This window comes from Enhydra lutris, unplaced genomic scaffold (genome assembly GCF_002288905.1).
Source record: "Enhydra lutris kenyoni isolate GAN:26980312 unplaced genomic scaffold, ASM228890v2 scaffoldscaffold13, whole genome shotgun sequence".
NCBI classification, from domain to species: domain Eukaryota; kingdom Metazoa; phylum Chordata; class Mammalia; order Carnivora; family Mustelidae; genus Enhydra; species Enhydra lutris.
In genome coordinates, this window is record NW_019154097.1 from 26,876,553 (window position 1) to 26,896,185 (window position 19,633).

General features: G+C 51.4%; 1 protein-coding gene across 1 annotated transcript in view; it reads left to right on the forward strand.

Moving 5' to 3' along the window:
- The first annotated feature begins 596 nt into the window (after window positions 1-596).
- Window positions 597-19,633, forward strand: part of LOC111146078 (gelsolin) — a 54,272-nt gene continuing 35,235 nt past the window's right edge. Inside the window, exons 1-2 of the mRNA XM_022501460.1 lie at window positions 597-673; window positions 11,663-11,751. The gene's annotated coding sequence lies outside the window, so the exon portion shown is untranslated. The remainder of the gene's footprint in view (window positions 674-11,662; window positions 11,752-19,633) is intronic.

The window sequence follows — 19,633 nt, forward strand, 5'->3', positions numbered from 1 at the left end:
TGCGCCTGGCATTTCTTGTTCTTTCATTCTGAATGAAGCTGGGAAACTTTCTCTCTTTTATTTGGTCCAGTGGGTCTAGCTGCCGCCTCTACACCTCCCCTGCTTTTGCGGGTAGCCCATTTCGCGCTCCCCTGAGGAGGGCTTTGCCTCCAGAAGTCGGAACTCACTGAAGCTGAAATCTGCCTCAGTGGATCCCAGCTGAGCGTGGCACGCTGCCCACCCCAACTGAGCTCTTTGGCCCCAGCCCAGCCCTGCCAGCCCGGAAGCTCCCCCGGGTCTCTCCCCCACCCCCACCCCCACCCCCACCCTCCTGCAGATCTTCCCTCCTTGCTCCGAGACTCAGTTTATTCCTAGGAGGGCCGGGTGCCTTCTTTGCGGGTAGGTAGAGAGGCGTCTGGTAAAGAGACACAGGGTGCCCTCGACGAATGCCAGCCCGGAGCCCGAGTCGTCGTCCTCCCAGCAGCTTGCGGGCAGAGGCCGGCGCTCCTCCCCACCCCCACCCCGCCCCCACCCCGCCCCCCTCGGCCGGGCCGCCCCGCCCCGCCCCGAGGGCGGCTCCCGCCCGCGCCCTGCCCACCGCGTCCGAGCTACCGCCGAGCCCCCGCCGCGCGGTCGGGACCCAGCTGAGCGCAGCTGGACCCAGCAGCCGCCGTCGCCAGCGCCTCAGCAGCAGGTAGGGGACGGGGACGGCCACGGCCCCGGACATCTTGGGGATCCCGGACATCTGGGTCCTTCTTCTCCGTGCCCCGCGGTGCGAGCCAGCCCGCGTCTGGAGCTCGTCCCGGCAGCTGGGCATCGCTGGAGAGGGGCTTCCTCCCTCACCTTGCTGGTCTTCCGGGGGACGAAGAAGGGTTGGACTGGGGGGCTAGGGCAGGGGAGGAAGGGGGCCGGGCCTCCACCTACAGGCCCCGCTATGTTGAGAGCACCTGAACTAACCTTGACCCCGCCCCCGCCGGTGAGGGAACTGGGCTCGGGGTCACCCCCGCACTCGGTGTACCCCACCCGGGCTTGCAGGTAGCCGCGTGTCCGCGGTTTGGGTGGTGGCTCCGTCGGGGAGTCTGCTCAGCGGATCCTTGACTCCAAGGTAATAATGCCTTTGCCTGCTCTCCCCGGGCGATGAGGAGCCCTCCACCTCCTTCCTCTTTTGGGGCCCAGAACTGTTAGAAACTTCTTCCTTGTACTCGTCTCAAATCTACTTGCATTTGTTCCGTGAAGGTGCCTTCTCCTCCTCGGAGTAGGCCCTTTCTCTGACTCACACGGAAACTTCTCTCCGAGTTGACGACAGTGATTGGAGTCTCCCTTTCTCCCTGGGCGCCTGTCTCTTCTGGGGTCTAATCACCCCCCGAATCTGGTCACAGCAGTGTCCCCCTGGTCCAGTGCAGGCCGGCTGCTCTGGGCGGTGGCCAAGGGCAAGCCCAAGTTTTTAGAAGGCGGGGGAGCCTTCGGGAGGACAGGGGACATTGGCTTCTTTTGTAGCCCTTAATCTGCCCAGACATACACTCACCCTTTATCCCGCCCTTAAGCAGAGCAGAGAGGGTATCTTTAAAACACCCAGAACTCTGAAGAGCCAAGGGCTGTCCTGGGGGTAACTCAGGCTTCGTGGAAGGCGCCACCGCTGGGGAGGAGCCTCTGCTTTACCTCCGCTCCTAAACACTTTCCGAGGACTTAATCCTGTATGGCCTGTTCTCCCAGGACCACATTTCTTACCCAGGCACTGGGACCGCTGGCTGCACCGCACTTTACAGTGACCATTCCGCAGCTGGGAGAACGGCAGGGCCCGGAGAGCTTGTGATGGGCTCACAGTCACACAGTGACAAAGGGGCAGGGCTGGGACCCAGTTCCAGTTTGCCTTTGGCAGAGTCCTTCTAGCTGGTGGGGCTTTTTGTTCTTTCTTGAGTGTTCCATTCATTAAGACATCCACGCCCCTCCCCTCCCACACATTTGGGGGGTGCTGGTTGGTGTTTCTTGGGGATGTGAAGGGGAAGGGGCTTGGAGCAGAGGAAAAAGGATGGGATGGGAGGTCAGGCAGCATCCAGCTCCTTTGAAATTCCATTTTCCTTTCTGAGGCCTTGCTATTTATAAATGCCAGAGAAATTGTAAACAGCCGGGGAGCTTGGGTTGGCACCCGGGGGGCAGAGTTACACAGCAGCAAAGAAGGTTTCCGTATGAATCAGGAAAGGAAATTTTACTCCAGAAATTTCCATAATCTTCTTCTTTTTTTTTTTTTTTTTTAAATTACAGGCTAACATGAACATAGGAAAGCAGGCAGCTGGGGGTGGGTGGGGAGGCTGTAGGATTTGCTTCTCATGGCATTTCCTTCCTTCCCTCCTTCCTTGGTTCAACACTTGCCTGGGCCTCTGTTCTGTACCTTGCTCTGTGAGGGCCCAAAAGCCTCAAGGAGGACAAAGTTCTCTATCCTCAAAATACTTCCCATCCATAGTGATCGACACAATCATTCAATACTAAGAGTTATTTCAACCCATAAAGGGGTGACTAAGTCTGTCTGGGCCACCCCAACCACAGAAATAAGAAGGAAGTTTTCAGAAGGTAAGGGGGTTGCAGGAAAAGACATTCTGAGAAACAGGAACAGTTTATGCAAAGGTACTGTGGTTTCTTGAGCAGTCCCTGGCTAGAATGGCCATGAGGGAAGGGTGCAGCTGTAGAAATTGAGACTGTAAATAAAGATTGTAAACCAAGGGTTTGGACTTTATCCTGAAGGCAATGAGAAGCAGAGAAAGGTTTTGAGCAGAACAAGGATAAAAACTCTCACTAATCTGGTGGTTGATATAGGGAATGCATCGGAGGGGGCAAGCTGGAGGCAGGGGCATCCGGAGGAGGGTATTGCATGATCCAAGTGAAAGAGAGTGCAGGTCTGAACCAGAGCAGTTGCCACCCGCGTGGATCAGAGTTGCAGATTCTGGAAGCCCAGCCAAAGGTCTCAGAACCTGCCATAAATTTTGCTGGAAAGCAAACAATAGGCTCATAGCTGCTGGATAAGGCTGCTAAATTATTTTGAGTTTTTGCAGTGTTGTTGTTTTTTCTTTTTTCTTATTTTTGAAGTGGGAAAAAATATTGTTAAGGTTCAAACACAAAGAAGAGTGTCATTTAAACGTCATGCCTCCAGACCTCCTTCTTTCTCCAGAGGTAGCCATTGTTCGTAGCCGTGTGTGCACTTCAGCAATCCGTGATGAGCGAGAGCTGTTGATTGGATGTGTTATGCTTCTTAGCCATCCAGTGCCATCGGTCACTTTCCTCCTACTGCTGTGGGTGGTTTGGGTCTTTCTTGAGAGGTGGCCAGGCAGGGGCTCCTGGGTGGCTCAGTCAGTTAAATGTCCAACTCTTGATCTCAGCTTAGGTTTGGATCTCAGCTCGGGTCCTGATCTCAGGGTTGTGAGTTAAAGACCCATGTTGGACTCTTTAAAAAAAAAAAAAAAGAAGAAGAAGTTGCCAGGTAGGTCATTGCAGTGATCTCTCTACATGATCTATAGTCCTTTGCTGAGGCATTGGTCTCTGGTTTTCTTCAAGCAAACTTTACAGTCTGTATCTACAGCCTCTGAGTGTGTATTTACTTAGGAGAAACCACAGGCCCGAGAGGAATTAGAATCACTGATTTGGGAGTGGAGCTGCAGCCTTAGTTCTTCTAAGTGACCTTTAGCAAGTCCTGGCTCTTTGGGCCTCCGTTTCCTCATCTGTAAAATGGGGGTGATGTTGGCTGGCATGATTATAACAAAAAGCTACCTTTTAGTATTCCAACCATGGGGACATTGATTATTCCCTTAATTCCTCACGAGTGTTCCTCTGAGATAGGCATTACTGTTTCTCCTTTTGCAGACGAGGGACCTGTGTCTAAATAACGTGGCTCCGGTTTTGTCATTATGAGATGATGGCTCCTGCTTTCTGGGGTTCTGACTACAGAGCCTGGCTCTTCATCCCTAAATTTTACCCTGAAGTTTCCTTGTAGTCCTGGCATACCGAGACTGCTGGGGTGTTCATGGTGGCTGTGTGCACAGCTTGGGGAGCTCAGCCCTGCATTAGAGAGGTCTGAAGGGCCTCCCAGCAGCACTGTTGGGAAACTCATCCTTTTCTATACTATCAACAGGATGCCAGAGCGTAGGTCCGTCTCCCCTCTGTTTCAGGGAATGAAGGCTGAGAAAACACAAGATCCCTCGCCCTAGGTCACTCCATGAGTTGGGGTCCCAACCAGGACCATCTCCCTGCCCTTTGGCAGAAGTAAGGAAAAGCAGGTCCCAGGAGTTATGCATTTTTCAGGAGGGGGGAAAGGGAGAGAGCAGTTTTTAGGCAGCCCGGGTATGTTAAATAAAACTCTTTCCTCCCTTTCAACTGAGTGAGCATGTGTCATATTTCAGCCTGATGTGGTTTGTGAGTTTGTAGACCACAGGCACGCTGGGTTCCTGCTGTCCTCCCTGCCCCCCTCTCACCCCACACTCCCCTACCATATGCTTGCTCTCCCCTGCCCTGCCCCGGGACCACATCAGCAATTTGAGGGCAGAAAAGAGAAAAGCAGTAGGCAGGGTGAGCAAGGCTGGGGAGCAGAAGGCCTGGACTTAGGTCCTGGTTTTGCCACTGACAAAGTACTGGGTGACTTGTGCTAATGCATGTCTTTCTCTGGGCCCCAGGGTCCACCCTGCACTAGAGGGGTGGGCAGGATAATATCAGGCTTTGCTGGCTCTGATGGTCTCTGAGTCAGAGGGCTTTGTGCTCAGCACATGAATGTGGACCTCAAAGTGAGCCCATAGCAGTTGTTAGGTTTAACCTATACTAGCACCCGCTGGAGACGCAGCTATTGTTCATGACTTTGGTCTCAGTGGCCTCAATTGTTAGCTCCACAGTGCAGAAAAGGAAGTTGAGGCCTGAGAGTCATTTATGGGTCTTATTCCCCGCTTACAAGCAGTAAGAATCATGGCCACTGTAGGAAGCGTGCTTGCTGTGTGCGTTCACTGTCTTGTTTAGTCTTTTCCGAGCCCTGTGAGAGAAGAGATACTGACTCCATTTCACAGACAAGGAAACTGAGGCTCAGCCTACAGAGACATAATGATTTACCTTCTTTTCTTTGAGCCTCACAATAGCCCTGAGGTTGTCGTGATGGGTCCTAAGTTGTGGATGAGGAAGGTCAAGTCGAGATGGGAGCTCCCAGGGGCCTCGAGGCCATTTAGGTTCCTTCCAGGCTCCCTATCCTAGGCCCTAATGGGGCCTTGCTTGTTCTGCCTCAGAAGGAACCTCTTGTTCCTCTTGCATTCAGTGCTTAGACTAAGGGATAATAGGATCCCTGAAACCTGCTCTTTCCCAGGGGGGTCCAGAAATGGTTTCAGCCATAGGGTCTCAGGGAACTCAGTGAAGGAGCCACACCAATGGGAGTGGATTCATTTATCTTGCTACACTGATTAAACAAATAGCATTATTATGTTCCAGCCTCAAGGAGGATATCATCTGGGTCTGGCTTATTTGCCAAGCAAAGGCTAGAGGTATATGTGAGCCTTCAGGGTGAGGCCTGGCCCTTAATCTCCTTTCTGTAAGTGAGATGGTGAACCTGGGCCCTCACACAATAAATACTAGTTGATTTTGGGGGAGTGGCTAAGTGGGATGGGTGACATACTCATGAGAAATGGGGTGCTTTTTCCTCCTTTCCTCCAAGGGCTTTTCCCCCCTCCTTCCTTTTCTAATTATAACGAATGCTTAAGATAAGGAAATTTAGCAAATAAAAAAATAAGAGCTGTCCATAATTCTGCCAATGTGAGATAATCACTGCTAACATTTGGAGGCATTTCCTTCCTGATATTTGCAGCACATTTTTTTTTTTACCCCTGTATAATTGTGGTCATATCACTTTTATAATTTTTCTATTCTGACTTTTTTTCAGCATGAGGACATAAATATTTTCTCATGTTATTAAGGACTGTACATTTAACTTTTAGAAGAGTTTGAGAAGTATTCTCTACCTAAGTAGATAAATACATGTCTATTTCTATTTAAAATCTTTCATTCTTATAGTCCGGGGGATTAAAGAAATGAAATAATGCATTTTAGTTGTGAAAAAAAAGAAATTTTATTTTTTATTATGAAAATGATATGTGCCAACCTGCTTTTTCATTCCTCTGTTGTATCTAAGTGGGAATATACCATGGTTCACTTTCCTCTGTTAGCAGGCATTTAGGCAGCTTATAAACAATGCTGTGATGAACATCCTCGTGTATAAATTAGTTTTCTTTCATTATTTCCTAAAAGAGAGCCCAAGAAATGAAGTTACTGGGTCAAAATGATGCATTTTACAGCTTTTGCTGCATTTTGTCAAATTGCAGCCCAGAAGGCCACAACAACTCTTACTCCCACCAGCCGTTCGTGAGGGCAACAGCCTTCTTGATGCAGCACCAAAGGCTGATTATCAAAGTTCTAGCTGTTTTACTAGAAGGCGCAGGGACCATTTCCCCAGAACATTGTACTTCAGTCTTTTATTTAGGAAATACATCTGCACAGTTCAGCATCGGTAAGGATAACGATTATAGTCACAGACTGAGGAAGCAGAGAGAAGCCTGTTCTCATTTCCAGTTTCTGCTTGGGACTTGCTGTACGACTTTGAACTTGAGTCAGGTCACTGCTCTGCCTCCCCGCTTAGGATGGTCAGGCTTGACTTGGTGTTATTAGCCCTGAGACCTTGGTGGGACTGTGGTGGCCATCAGCAGAAGGCTCTGCTCCTCACTGCCTTTTTGCCTGGAAATGGTTTCCAGATTACAGGTAGACCTTGGGAATTCCCCGGCCCCACCCTTTACTTCATGTTCAGGGATACTCGGGCCCAGAGACAACAATTGTTGTAAAACACATAGCAAGTCCCCTGGTTGCTAGTCCACCACTGGTGAGATTTCAAAATTTCTCATCTAAACCCAAATGAGAGTTCATTTATTAAACCCAAGGCCTGGGAAGATGAAGCAACTTGATCGTGGTCAGACCTCTTGTTTTCCTTGGCAGCTTGGTCTTGGGAAAGCCATTTCCCCCCTCTTACTTGCCCCTCTCCCCCACTACCGCTGTGAAATGGAGGAGTGGCACCTTCTGTAGTTCTCCTCCTTCTACTTTTCTGCCAGCCGAAGGTTTAATTTAAAGATCCAGTGGCAGATTGTGGTCCAAAACAGGGTGCTTTTTGAGTCACTAGTGCAGATGATAGATCAGAGACTTAATACTATGACATAAAGAAAGATGTCTTTAAACCCTTTCTTGCAGTTGGACGTGAAAGATATTCTGGCAGATCTCAAACTTACCATGAACACAGATCACCAGGGCATTTGGGAAAGTTCAGGTTCTGGTTAACTAGGTCTGGAATGGGGCCCGAGGCTCTGCATTTCTGATGAGGTCCCAGGTAAAGCAGAAGTTGCTGGGTCAGGGACCACACTTTGCATAGTAAGATTCTAAATCCCTTGTGAAGGGGGCACCTGGGTGGCTCAGTGGGTTAAGTCTCTGCCTTCAGCTTGGGTCATGATCTCAGGGTCCTGGGATTGAGCCCCTCATCGGGCTCTCTGCTTGGCAGGGAGCCTGTTTCCCCCCTCTGTCTCTGCCTGCCTCTGATCTTTGTCTGTCAGATAGATAAAATCTTAAAAAAAAAAAAAAAAAAATTAAAAATAAATAAATAAATAAATCCCTTGTGAAGGGCCCAGACCAGAGCCTAGATCTTTTAATGTCTCATGGTAGAGGTTCTTTCCACCCATCGAATTTGCCTCTCGCTTTTGTTCTCTGTGCGGAGTCAAACTGTTTAGTCCACAGCTGAGTTTCTAGAATCTGAACAGCCCTTGAAATATTTTGCTACCTAATTGCAGAGCGAGGTAGAGCCTTTCTTGAGGAGAGAGCAACTCAGCAGGAAGCCATCTGAAGCAGGAGAAACACTCGCATTTGTCTTAACTATTTCCACCAGAAGTTTTTATACTTAAGATTATAGACATTCTTCTCTCAGTCTGTAGGCTGCAAACTACAGCTCTGGGGAGGCTGAATTGTATCATAGCCTGTGATTGTATGCCTTTGAGCTAAGAATTGTTTTTACATTGTTTCAAAATGTTGTAAAAAAACAAAACAAAACCCAACAAGAAAACTCCCCAAAACCCCCAACCTAAAACTGAACAAGGAAGACTATGCAACAGACAAGGTATGGGGCCTGCAAAACCTAACATATTTACTAACTGGTCCTTTACAGTAAAAGTTTGCTAACCCCGATCTAGAGTAACCAAAGCTTTGTGTGCTTCTTTATGCAAGAGACCTAGCCTTAATGCCTAAAATTTAGCGAGACCAAGAAGTCAGGAAGGCAGCCTGCCTTGGTGGGAACTGGGCAGACATCTTAGCTATGTGACTCTGAGCACATTACTTCACCTCTCTGAGCTTGTACCGTCCCTTCACAAAATAGAAACCATGCTATCTGCCTGGCAGAGTATCATGAGGATGAGACAGGCTGTCTGTAAAGAGTTTAATACTGGTAGGTGCTCAGAAAAGCAGTGTTGTCGTTGGGGTGGCCATTTGAGCCCTTCTGGGATTGCTAGGCTGATATCGTGTTTCTCCCACCAAATCTGAAAGTCCTCCCATGATGCAGGGAGCAGTCTTTTAGGAGAGAAACACTTCTGGCTTCAGCCTCCCCCCCCCCCGCCCCACCCCCTACCCCCAGGGCAGAAAGCTCCTCTTCAGCCACCTAGACATATGGGGTTCCTGGTGACTTGCACAATACCACCAACACGGAGTGCTCTACCCAAAGGCCAGCCCCTCCACTGGTGGACAGCGCTAACAGACTGTATCTTCTCCCCTTCTCTAAGATATAATTCGTTAAACAGGCGCCCCGAGGCCCCAGACTGGGATGGTGAGTGCTGGAAGGAAACATCTCTCTTGAGGGCTCCCTCTGGAGCATGTGGGCGGTGGACTAGAGTCAGTGGTTTGTGGACCTTGTTTTTAAGTTGCTGCAGCCTTAAGGTCCAGAATGGAAAACAGACCAACTTGGAGTTAGCTGGAGTTAATGCAGAATGCAGCTGAATTTGCATCTCCGGGCCTCCTCCCTTCCAGAGCTGGGGGAAGAATGTAATGCTCTTTTTGCCCATAGGTGGCAGCACCAGCACTTTTAGCTGTCTGAATGTGCACACGTGCATGAGTATATGTTTACTCACGTGTGCACACGTGTATATGCATGTGTGCATACATGTGATTTACTAGCTTCTTCCTTTGGTGACTCTTGAGCTATGGTGGCCCCAGCCCTAAGCTAGGCACTGGATCCATGGGAGCAGATCTTAGTCTAATGGGGGAAGCTAACTGGGAATCGGACTGTAATCCAGTGTGACAGGGAAGACTAGAGGCCTGTGGGGGCTCAGAGGAGCTCACCCTATGGGGGAGGGGAGGCTAGAGCAAGCTTCCTGGAGGAAACTGGGCTTGATCATGAGTGGAAGGAGAAATGAAGAATAGGGTTGGAAGAGAGTTCTAGAACAGACGAGACTCTGTGTGTAAATTACGTGCAGACTCAGGGGGCAGAGTGCAGCTTTGTCGGGCTGGAGCTTGGAGGGGTGTGGGTGGAAAACAAGAACTGAAGAGGCTGAAGCTCATGGGACTGGCAGCGGCAGATCGTGAAGGACATTGACAAGTTTACTGAGGATCTTGGACTTTATCTCTGGGGCTCTGCCATGGGAACCATGGTAGTCTCAGCAGAGGAGTGATGTGGTCTGGGCTCGCGCCGTAGGGGAGAGAGGGGGTGGGGGGACCAATTAGGAACCAAGACCAGATGATGGGTGGTGGTACCTGGACCTGGATGTTGGCAGTGGGGTAGGGACGAGAGGATGCACTTGAGTAGAACCAGCAGGGCCGGAGGAGGTGGTGTTGAAGGCATGAGTGACAGAGTAGGGGAGGTGGTAGAGGGTGGTGCCCTGGTGTCTGATCTGGCCGGGGCTGTGTCTGATGGTTGATCGTGCCATTGCTGAGACGGGGAACACCAGGGGAGGAGCACATTACATTCGAGAAGAAATGTAGCACCCCCAGTGAGGATGAGGGTGTGGTTTGGAGGTGTGTACAGGAGAAGCAGGCTGGATTTCAATGGCTTGTCCTCACACAGTTAACAGAAACTGAGAGGTCATTAGTCACTTGCAGGAACACAATACAACCCAACTCTGCTTTGATCTACCCCATGGAACCAGGAAATTCCAGGCAGAACTCTCGGAGGAAGGCCCATGGAGGTGGCGTGGACACCAGCCTCTTTTTCAGATCCACTGCTTTGCTGTGTATGCCACTCACAATGCAGAAATGCACCGGGAATGCCTGGGCCATTGGCTGTCAGCTGAGAACAGGGCTCATTGGTGTCTTAATCCCTGCAGCCTGTAGGGCCGCACTACATTTGGGATCTTGGACTCTCTTCTTGGCTTAGAGAAGCTGGTCTGGGCAGAGAATTTTCCAGTGTAGGTAGGAGCCAGCTTGCTTAGCTGACCCTTAAATGTGGATGACTGGGGGTCTGGGGAGTGAGGAAGGGTGAACATCCAGTTTCTCCCTGAAAGGCAGGGGGCCAAAGGGCTGGGATGCACAGTCCACTGTGGGGCCACTGTGGCTGGTCCTTCGTTCACTCATCTAGCATATAAATCCACTGGTCCTGCTGTTTGCCACCTCATGTGCCAGGACCAGATTTCAGAGGCAAAGCAGACTGGCAGAGCTCACAGCCTGATGAGAGAGAAAGACCTGTTGCCAGATAATGATAATAGGGTCTTACAATGGTAGGGCAATGCTCAGGCATGTAAACAGCTTGGGTCCCCAAACTGCCCAAGTACAGAATGAGAAAAATACCATTTCTAGAAAAAAGGTTTAAGGGTTTAATTAACAATAGAGTAAACATATGTGCTATTCAAAATCCCTGACATATCTTATCTCATTTAATCCTTATAATAACCTATGGAATAGGTTTTGACATAATCCTTCTTGTACAGAGAAGGAATCTGAGACTCAGGGTGAAGTAACCTGATCAAGTTATGCACTTAGTTAAATGAGGGGTCATTTTGTCTAACTTCAGAATCCTGAACCATACCTCTGAAGTGGATCATAAGCTAAATTCAGATGTTCGCTGGGGTTGCCTTACATACAAATGGGATTTTTGGTTGGATTAATAAAGGCATGATGTCTAGAATGATGGAGGTGAGCGTTTGCTTGCCCTGTCCTGGATAGAGTTCGCCTGAAAGTCAAATTTTGGGTCTTGTGCTGTCAGTAGGGACAAGATTCATTTGGAGCTGATCAGGGACTGGGTTGAGGGAGGGAACCAGATACCTGGTCTCAGGAAAAGTTGGAAGGAAGAGGGTGCACAACTTGTAGAAGACTTGAGGGGCCCAAGATCACTGTCTTTGTCTCTAAGGAGCCATTGGAAACAGGATGACAGACCTATTCTGGGGGATCTCAGCAGATAGAGCTAGAACCAGTGGGTGTAAGGCGTAGGGAGAGAGATTTTAGCCCATCCTAAGGCCAGTTCTTTCAATCAGCCAAACTCTTCAACAGAAGGTCTTACAGCCTGGGCAAGAAGTGAGTGCCCTGTTGCTTGGGGTGTGCAAGTAGAAGCCATGTGACTGTGGTGATGGGTGCTGGAGACGAGTGGAAGTATCACCTGGGGATTTGACCAGATGACCTTGAGCACCTGATGTTGAGATTCTTGGCCCTTTATTTACAGGTGGTGCAGATAACAGCCTTTCCTGTGCCTCTTCCGTGGTCCCAGCACCTCTGCACAGAGCAGTCCTCTTCTCCTCACAGCCCTGCAAGGTAGGTGGAGCAGAGCAGATACCTCTGAGTCCTCCTAAACCCAGCTCTGGCTGCCCAGAGGAGTCTGGAGGAGACAGTGGAAGCAACTGCTTGTCACTACCGTGGATTCAGAGGGTGTCCCTGAGGTTTCTGTAGTAAAGCCCAGAGTCCGTTAATGCTCATTGCCTCATTTGTTCCTCACCCTCCCTTGTGAGGGAGACCGGGAGAGGGTGATTCTGTGGGGAAGAGGCAAGGGTGGGCTGGGTGCCAGGGCTCCTGGGCCCCTCTCCTCGCTGTGCTGTGCTCTCACTGTGTGGCTGTAGGGAAGTTGCTTTCCCTCTTAAGGCCTTTGTTAGCTCTTCTGTAAGAGGGTGGATTCCCTGGAGGTCCAGGAATTCTCCCTAGAGGCTTTGGAGAGGTGAGAAAAAGCTGGGCCGTGGCTGCCAAGTCTCCAGGCTTGTTGACCATTGGAGGAGTAGCCGAGCTGTGTGAGTCACAGGGCAGGTGGATGAGTCATACCCACCTGGGACAGCTGGCAGGTTGGGGCCCCCCTGACTATCAGACTCACAGGTGACCCGCTATAGGAGGCTGACACACAGGGGGCAGGCGTGCAGCGTTCTGGGCTGGAAGCAGGGGACCCACTTCATGGCCCGGCTTAGGCCTCAGTTTCTTTGCCTATAAAATGGGTATATTGGTCTTCCACCCACCCACGTAACAAGGTTGTCCTGAGGACTGTATGAGCTCACAGATGCTCAAGAGCTTTGTGAGCTGCGAAGTGGGAAGGATCACTACCAGGGAAAAAACCAGCCTCCAATGCCCGAAGCAGAAGTGAATTTCTAATAGCAACTGTATGGAGAACCTGGAAAACACCCCTCCAGCCCATGACATCACCCTTGGGGGCCAAAAGGAGAAGGGGCTGAATGACTCCAGGGTTTATTCATCTGCTGTGGCCCAGCTGGCTTTGGGTGGTGACCCTCCTCAGAGCTGTTCCTCTTTCCCAGAGCTTAGAAGCAGGGACCTTTTGATGGTCTCGGGAGCGGTTTGTCTGCAAACCCAGGGATTCCTAGAAGGCTGGCTAGGTGGAGATGTGTTTGGCCCACTCCAGCTGTGCTCTAAGGGTAATACTGCCCAGAAAGAAGGGATCTGGGGCCAGTCTTGGTTCTAATGCTCCTGCTTTGGGGCCAGAGCCCTGACAGTTCCCAGAGCTGAATTGCCTCAAAGTGATCTGTCACCAAAGAGTGTTACACTCTGCCGATGCTTTTGGTAGCAAGGACACAGGGACCTGTCTTCTGTCTTCTCCACGTCTGTAGACCTTGCCAGGGCCAGGCTGGCTTGGGCCCAGCTGAGTACCTGTTAATGAGAGCTTTGCTACCCCACCCCCCTTCAACTGCTGTCCCCCTGCAGTGCATCCCACCTCATGCCCACCTCGGCTGAACTGAGGTTCAACTGGGGGGGCCCCAGGGACCTCCGACTTGTCAAAATCCGGTGGCACGCCCTCAGGTCTCCTTGTACCACCTGCTGGAGCATTGAATACCTTCTCCTTCCAAAAGTGCTCTCTCCTTGTTGCTCTGGGAGGCTGCCCCCCCTCAGCTGATCTCCCACTTCTCTGATTTTCTTAGGGCCCTGTCCTCCTGCCTCCGACATTCACCAGGATTCTCACCACCTTCTGGTCTTGAATTACTCCTATAGGTTCATTTGCTCCTTTGCTCATTCATTCAGTTGTGTGTGCATCGCCAGATACCTGGGCCTGGAACCAGTGTTGGAGCATCAGCAAAGAGCAGGATTTTCCCAACCCTCATGGGCGTGCAGTGTTGCGACTTACAGCAGTCAGATGTGACACACATAAAAGATCCACCCGTTCCTCGGCTGAGCAGGAGATGACTAGGGTTATAAGAGCACGTGGGGTTGGGTGGGTGTGGTGGCATCTGGACCCGACATGGGACTGAGACCTCCCTGAGAAAGCCCAGACCTGGAGAGGGGACGGCAGGTGGCTGTATGAGCAGGGAAGGGAGTCCCCAGGCAGAGGGAACAGCACGGACACGTGGTTGTGAGGCGGGACGTTGCGTGTGGTCATGGAGGAACAGGAACAGAGGAGCATGACCGCGGGAGGAACTGGAAGAGAGGAGTGTGACCATGACTGTGGAAGGCCCTAGAGATAGAGCAGTACCCCAGGCATGCAAGCCCTTAGGGGCTTTGGTCAGAGTTCCGATTTTATCCTAAACCACTGGGGCACCGCTGGACATTTGAAAGCAGGAGAGAGACCTGCGCAGATCGCATTATTGGGGGAGCCCTTGAAAGAGCTGGTGTAGGTCCCACTCTGATCTGTCCTGAGGGTGTAATTTTTGGCTCTTCCACAGCGTGGTGTCCTAACACTGCCTCAGTAGAGGCTTCCTGGCTTGGTATTGGTCAGTCCTGGGAAATGTGCACTTTCCAGCATTCTCTCTGCTCTTTGCGTCTTTTCATTTACCTGGCAAACCTTTGCTGAACTCCTGCACTTCAGAGGGGAGGTGAGTTAGATCCCATCTCATTTGTGGGGGCTGAGGCCCAGAGTGCTCTGGGATGAGGACAGGATCTCCAGGAGCCAGGGAAGGCTTTTCCTACTCTACGTCAAGCACTGGGCTAAGGGGGCACTGGGACATTCCAGCCAAGGGAGTCACGTGTGCAAAGGCCACTCGGAGCCACTGTGCTTAGGGACTGGTGAGCAGTGTGGCTAAAGCAGGAGTGTGGGGCTGAGGTGGGGAGTGCCTAGAGATGCTGGGTCTTAGTCCTCTAGGTGCCAGGGAGCCATGGACGGGCTTTGAGCTGAGGACTGATTTGCACAGTGGGGTCTGAGAACAGGTGGGAGGTGGAGAGGAGGGCACATGGCAGGGTCAACATTGTAAACTGGTTGTAGAGAATGAGTGTCACTGGGTGAAACCTGGTCACTCCCACCCACCCACCCACCTGTGCACACACAGTAAAATACTCTTATCCCCTTTCAGTCCCCTGCCCTTGTTGGGTTATGTCCCCGTTGGTTGGCACTTCTGAGCCCCCTGCAGTTACATCTTGGACATTAGAGGCAACAGGTCTGAGCCTGAAACGTAACTCTGGCTCTGACTTGCTATTCTCATCCCTTAATCCCTTAGCCTCTGTTTACTCAGCTGTGAAAATCGGGGTGATACAGGGCTGCTGCGGATAGCTGATGGGAAAATAAAGTTGTAAGCATAGGCCTGTTGTAGACTGATAGCTTGGTTATGTTCGTTTCCCTGTTGGTTGGTAACAGCCCCATCTGTGTTGTAACCTGCCCCCGGGGGAGTCCTCTGTGGCCGCAAATCTGTAATCATCCCACTAGCACCTTTATCTTATGGCTAAGGAATCTGGGGCCCAGAGAGAGACAGTGACTCATCTAAGGTCACCTAGCTCTTCAGTAGCAGGGCTCGGACCTGTTCATTTCTCCCTCTTGCAATTCTCACTTTTAAATGCTGATAATTTAAAAAAAAATCCCTAAGTCAATGGGGGAAGGGGTAATAATGGAATGGGCATTTTGGGGCTAGGAACTCTCTCAGACACTTCTAGGGAGTATCCTGGATAGACAGGCCCAGAGAAAATCATCCAACCACCTAGTTACATTTGGGGAAACTGAGGCCTAGAGAGAGTAGTGGCTTGCTCAGGGTCCCCAGAGACTAGGAAGCAGAGAGGACTCACAGGGGCCGTCTCCAAACATCAGCATTAGTCGGGTGGGCTTTTCTTCCCAGCCCACACAGCCTCATGTTTGAGAAAGTGAATTAGAGCATGAAACAATAGTTTCCTGAGGACATTTTGGTTTTTAATGGGGCAGTGTGTCAAGAACCATTTCCGGAACCGTGTGTGCCCATGTGAGGGCTGCGGAGCTGAGCCTGGCATAGCTATTTTGGACTAAGCCACAGGGTCCTATTTATAGGCCTGTGTGATTAGGTTGATGTGGGAAGAAGAGGCTCGCCTGCTCTCTGCCCAGCCCAGCTATGGCCGAGGAAGAGGCCCTGGGGGGCGATTCTGACCTGTGGGTGAGTAGCAGGGGATCTGAGGTGGTCCCTGAAGCCTGCTCCAAGAAGGGGAGTCCCAACTCCCGACTCGTAGAACTTCCACCAGCCAGGCCGGCTACAGAGCAGACATCAGCTGGGATCCTGTTCTCCCTACTGCCTGGGACCCGGCCAGGACTCATGGCAGTCAGACCCCTTCCCCAGCCACGCCTCTCCAGTGTCCTCATTGCTCTATGTGGGTCACACCTTGGAGCCTCTGCCTTTGCTATTCCCTCCTCCTGACTTGCCGGTTCCCAGTTCCCCGGAGGAAAACCTCCCTTTGTTCTTGTACTTGTCCTGCTGTAAGGCTCTTTGGGTCCTGGATGCTCCCTGCCCTGCGCTCCTGCTGCCCAGAGCCACTGGATGATTTCTTGAGTTCACGTGCGCTCCCTGCAGGGCCGGAGCAAAGGCGCGAGGAGGCCTTTGTGGTCGGGAAGGTATTTGTGGTCGGGAAGCCACGGTGGCCATCCGCCTTGTGTTTGATTAGCTATGACCTGCGTGCTGACGCAACAGTAGGTGTGTTTTCAAGGTGTGTGGGCTTGAGAGGAAGACCTCCGACTTACACAGGCCTAGATGCAGACACCTCTCTGCACTTCCTGACTGTGCAACCTTGGATAAACCCCTTTGCACCTTAGTTTCCCTGCCTGTGAAACGGCATGATGATAGCCGTGGGTTTGGGGGAAGCGTCATCAACAAGAGAAAACTTATAAATACTTACCATGTTGCGTGTCCACAATAAGCCTCTATGTGCAGTAGTAGGTGTTATTTACGGGTGGGGAAACGGAGGCTCAGGGCAGGGAAGCGCCGTCTCTAGGGCCCCACGCAAGTCAGTGGTCAATAGGAGAGACCAGGTCGTTGGCTCCTGGCCTCCACCTCCAGCTTATGTCCTTCACCCCGCCCTCTCTTAGCCTCCTGGGCCTATTCTGTTCCCCAGATCAGGGGAGGCTTTGTTTGGGGATTGTTTTTCCTGAGAAATTTACTCTGTGGTGCCACAGTCTGACTCAGAGCCCTGAGTCACCAGGAGGCAGAGGGCCAGGGAAGAGGAGGGAAATGAGAGAAAGGACAAGAAAGGCCCCCCCACCCCAGTTCCAGCCCCAGCTTTCCCACTGCTTGATCCACTAGTTCTGATAAGTCCCCAGTCCTGCCTGGCCTCTGTTTCCCCAAGTGTGAAAGGAGATGCTGGGCTATGATCAGGGCTCCCATTTCAGGCTGAGCCTCAGAATCCCAGGTGCCTGGGCCCCACCCTGACCTAGCGATTCAGAGGCTGGGCGTGGGGCCTGGGAATCCACGTGTCCTGGAGCTCCCCAGGTGACTGTGCTGCACACCTGGGCTGCAGAGGTGTTCGGGAACCTTGCAGTGCAAGGCTCTTCCTGGGCCTCGGAGCTGTTGCTAAGCCTTGGCTTGACCACCCTCCTTATTCAAGGAGAGTTCCTTTTCTTGCTGCATGCTTGGACAGAATGGTGCATGGGAAGTACGTGGGCTTTAAAAAAAAACAACAACACAAAACACAGCTTTTTGGAAGTCCAATGTACATCAGTTGTCAAAGTAAATTTACACGTAATTTGCATACACATAATTTACCCGTTTTAGTTAATTCAGTGACTTTTAGCGAATTTTACAGAGTTAAGCCACCATTATCACAATCCAGTTTGAGGATATTTTCATCGCCCCGAATCCTCGCTGAATGATGCCTCTGCTGCTTGCTGGCAGTCTCCACACACACACACACACACACACACACACCAGGGTCCATCACTAATCTACTTTCTGTCCCTTTGAGTGCCCGGACCTGTGTCTGCCCCTCCCAGCTTCACTCCTTCTGGCTGTGTGACCTCAGGCAGATTACTGCCTCTCTCCTCTGCCTTGGATTTCTCCTCCGTAGGAGAGGGGAAAATCATAGCCTTCTTGTACCTTACTGTTTGAATTTCCCTAATGTGGTAGAAGGTCTGATGCCTTGTATGAGCCAGGGATGTGGGAGCCTGGGGTGAGCATACAGGAGGTAGTACAGATGCCTGGGTGTTCTTGTAACAGTGTTAGCAAACACTGTGTTGACTCTGTGCACTGCACTGGGCTAAGCAGTTTAAATGCATGATCTCCTTCAATTCCCACAACAAGTCTTAGGCAGTGAGTGTTAATATCATTTCCAATTCACAGCCGAAGATACTGAGGCACCGAGAGCGGAGGCGACTACTCTCAGGTCGCATAGGTAATGGATGAAAGGGCTGAGAATCTGACTGAAATCACAGCACAGAGTGAGGGAGGCTGTTCGTGGGTCTGGCACAAAGTTTGTGGCACACACTTTCATGGGACAGAACCTGGTTTTTCAAAAGATGGTACATACAACACAGCATCGAACACAGAAGTTCATGGAGCACGATGTACAGTCGAAATGACCTGGGCCCCAGTCCACACACCACGCAGTCGGGGTACACATGCAGGACAAGGCATGAGGAACACGGGACTGCTGTGGGGCATGGAGAACGTTGTGTGTATGATGCTGGGACATGGTAGCCAGGGTATAGGGTTTGAGATACAGCAACGGGACAGGCTCCCGGGTCGCAGAAGGACCCTTTCCATGTCTGCCTGGGGCTTCAGCACAAAGCACCAGGAGCCAATTTGCTCCTCTCACAAAGGCCTGTCTGTTTTTTTGCCTCCTCCTCCCTGTCTCTTTCGCTGCCAAAGAGTGGGAGTGTCCCGGACAAGTGGGGCTTAGGGTACCCTCTACCACCCTACGAGCTCAGACAGGGGTCAAGGCTTGGGGCCAAGACAGACCATGACTCAGAACGAGCCTGCCGGACCCCCAGATCCCTTCTCTGGGAGGTAAGCTGTGAGCGCCAGCGTTGGCTGGGCCAGAGCCGGGTAATTTTCCTCTAAGCCTTCCTCTCCCCTGCTCCCCTCCCGGGCTGCCTGCTGGTGCTGGTTGCAGGCACGTCTGCATTCTGGGGTTTTAGGGGAGAGAGCTCGCACAGCCGCACAGCCTCACAGCCGCACAGCCCTTGGGGCTGAGAAGCAGATAGCCACCAGCTGCTGCTGGAGGGGTGAAGGGTCTATGAGTGTCCGGAGGAGGCTGTGGCTCCAGGCTAGTATTTCCTGAGCCCTCTGGCACCTGGTGCGCACGGTGTGGTGTTGTGTGGTCTGCACGCGAGCCCCAGTTGCTCGCGTGCAGATGAGACTGGAGCTCAGAGAGGCACGAGCTTGCCCAGGGTCATGCAAAGGCAGAGCAGAGGCTAGACTCCATGGATCATGGGAGTGTCGAAGGCAGGGGAAAGATGGAGACCCAGAAGCAGGACAGTCCTGGGCCACGGGGGAGGGAAGTGCTGTGAAGCTGGGAGCTGGCGGGGGGGGGGGTTGAGCACTTCCGCTCTGGCCTCAGCCCTTCTGTAAAAAACATCTCGGTGGGATGACTCTGGTTAGGCTCAGTGTCACAGAGGGTTCCCGAAGCCCCCAGAGGGCCGGACCCCTGCAGGAGGATGCTGGTCACAGGGCAGGTGCCTGGGTATAGATGAAGCTGGAAACACCCCCAGGGAGAGAAGACGGTCCCCCATTTCGGAGCCTGACTGTGGACTAGGCTCTGGGTTTTGTGTGCTGGATCTTGTTTCATTCTTCCAGCTGGTCGTGATTATTTTCTGAACCGGGAAAGGAACAAAAGCATTCCACTATTCTACCTCTGTTTATGTTTAAGAGGGGAAAGTACTTAAAAAAAAAAACAAAACTATTGAAATTAAAAGGATTAGTAATAGTAAAAAATACCTTTGAATCTCTGGTAGTTCTGTTGCAGGTAAAAGTTTGAGATATTTTGCAAAGAATCTCTAATCATGTCATAGGCTTTGCAGTTTTTCCATAACTGACTTCTACTAGTATCAAGT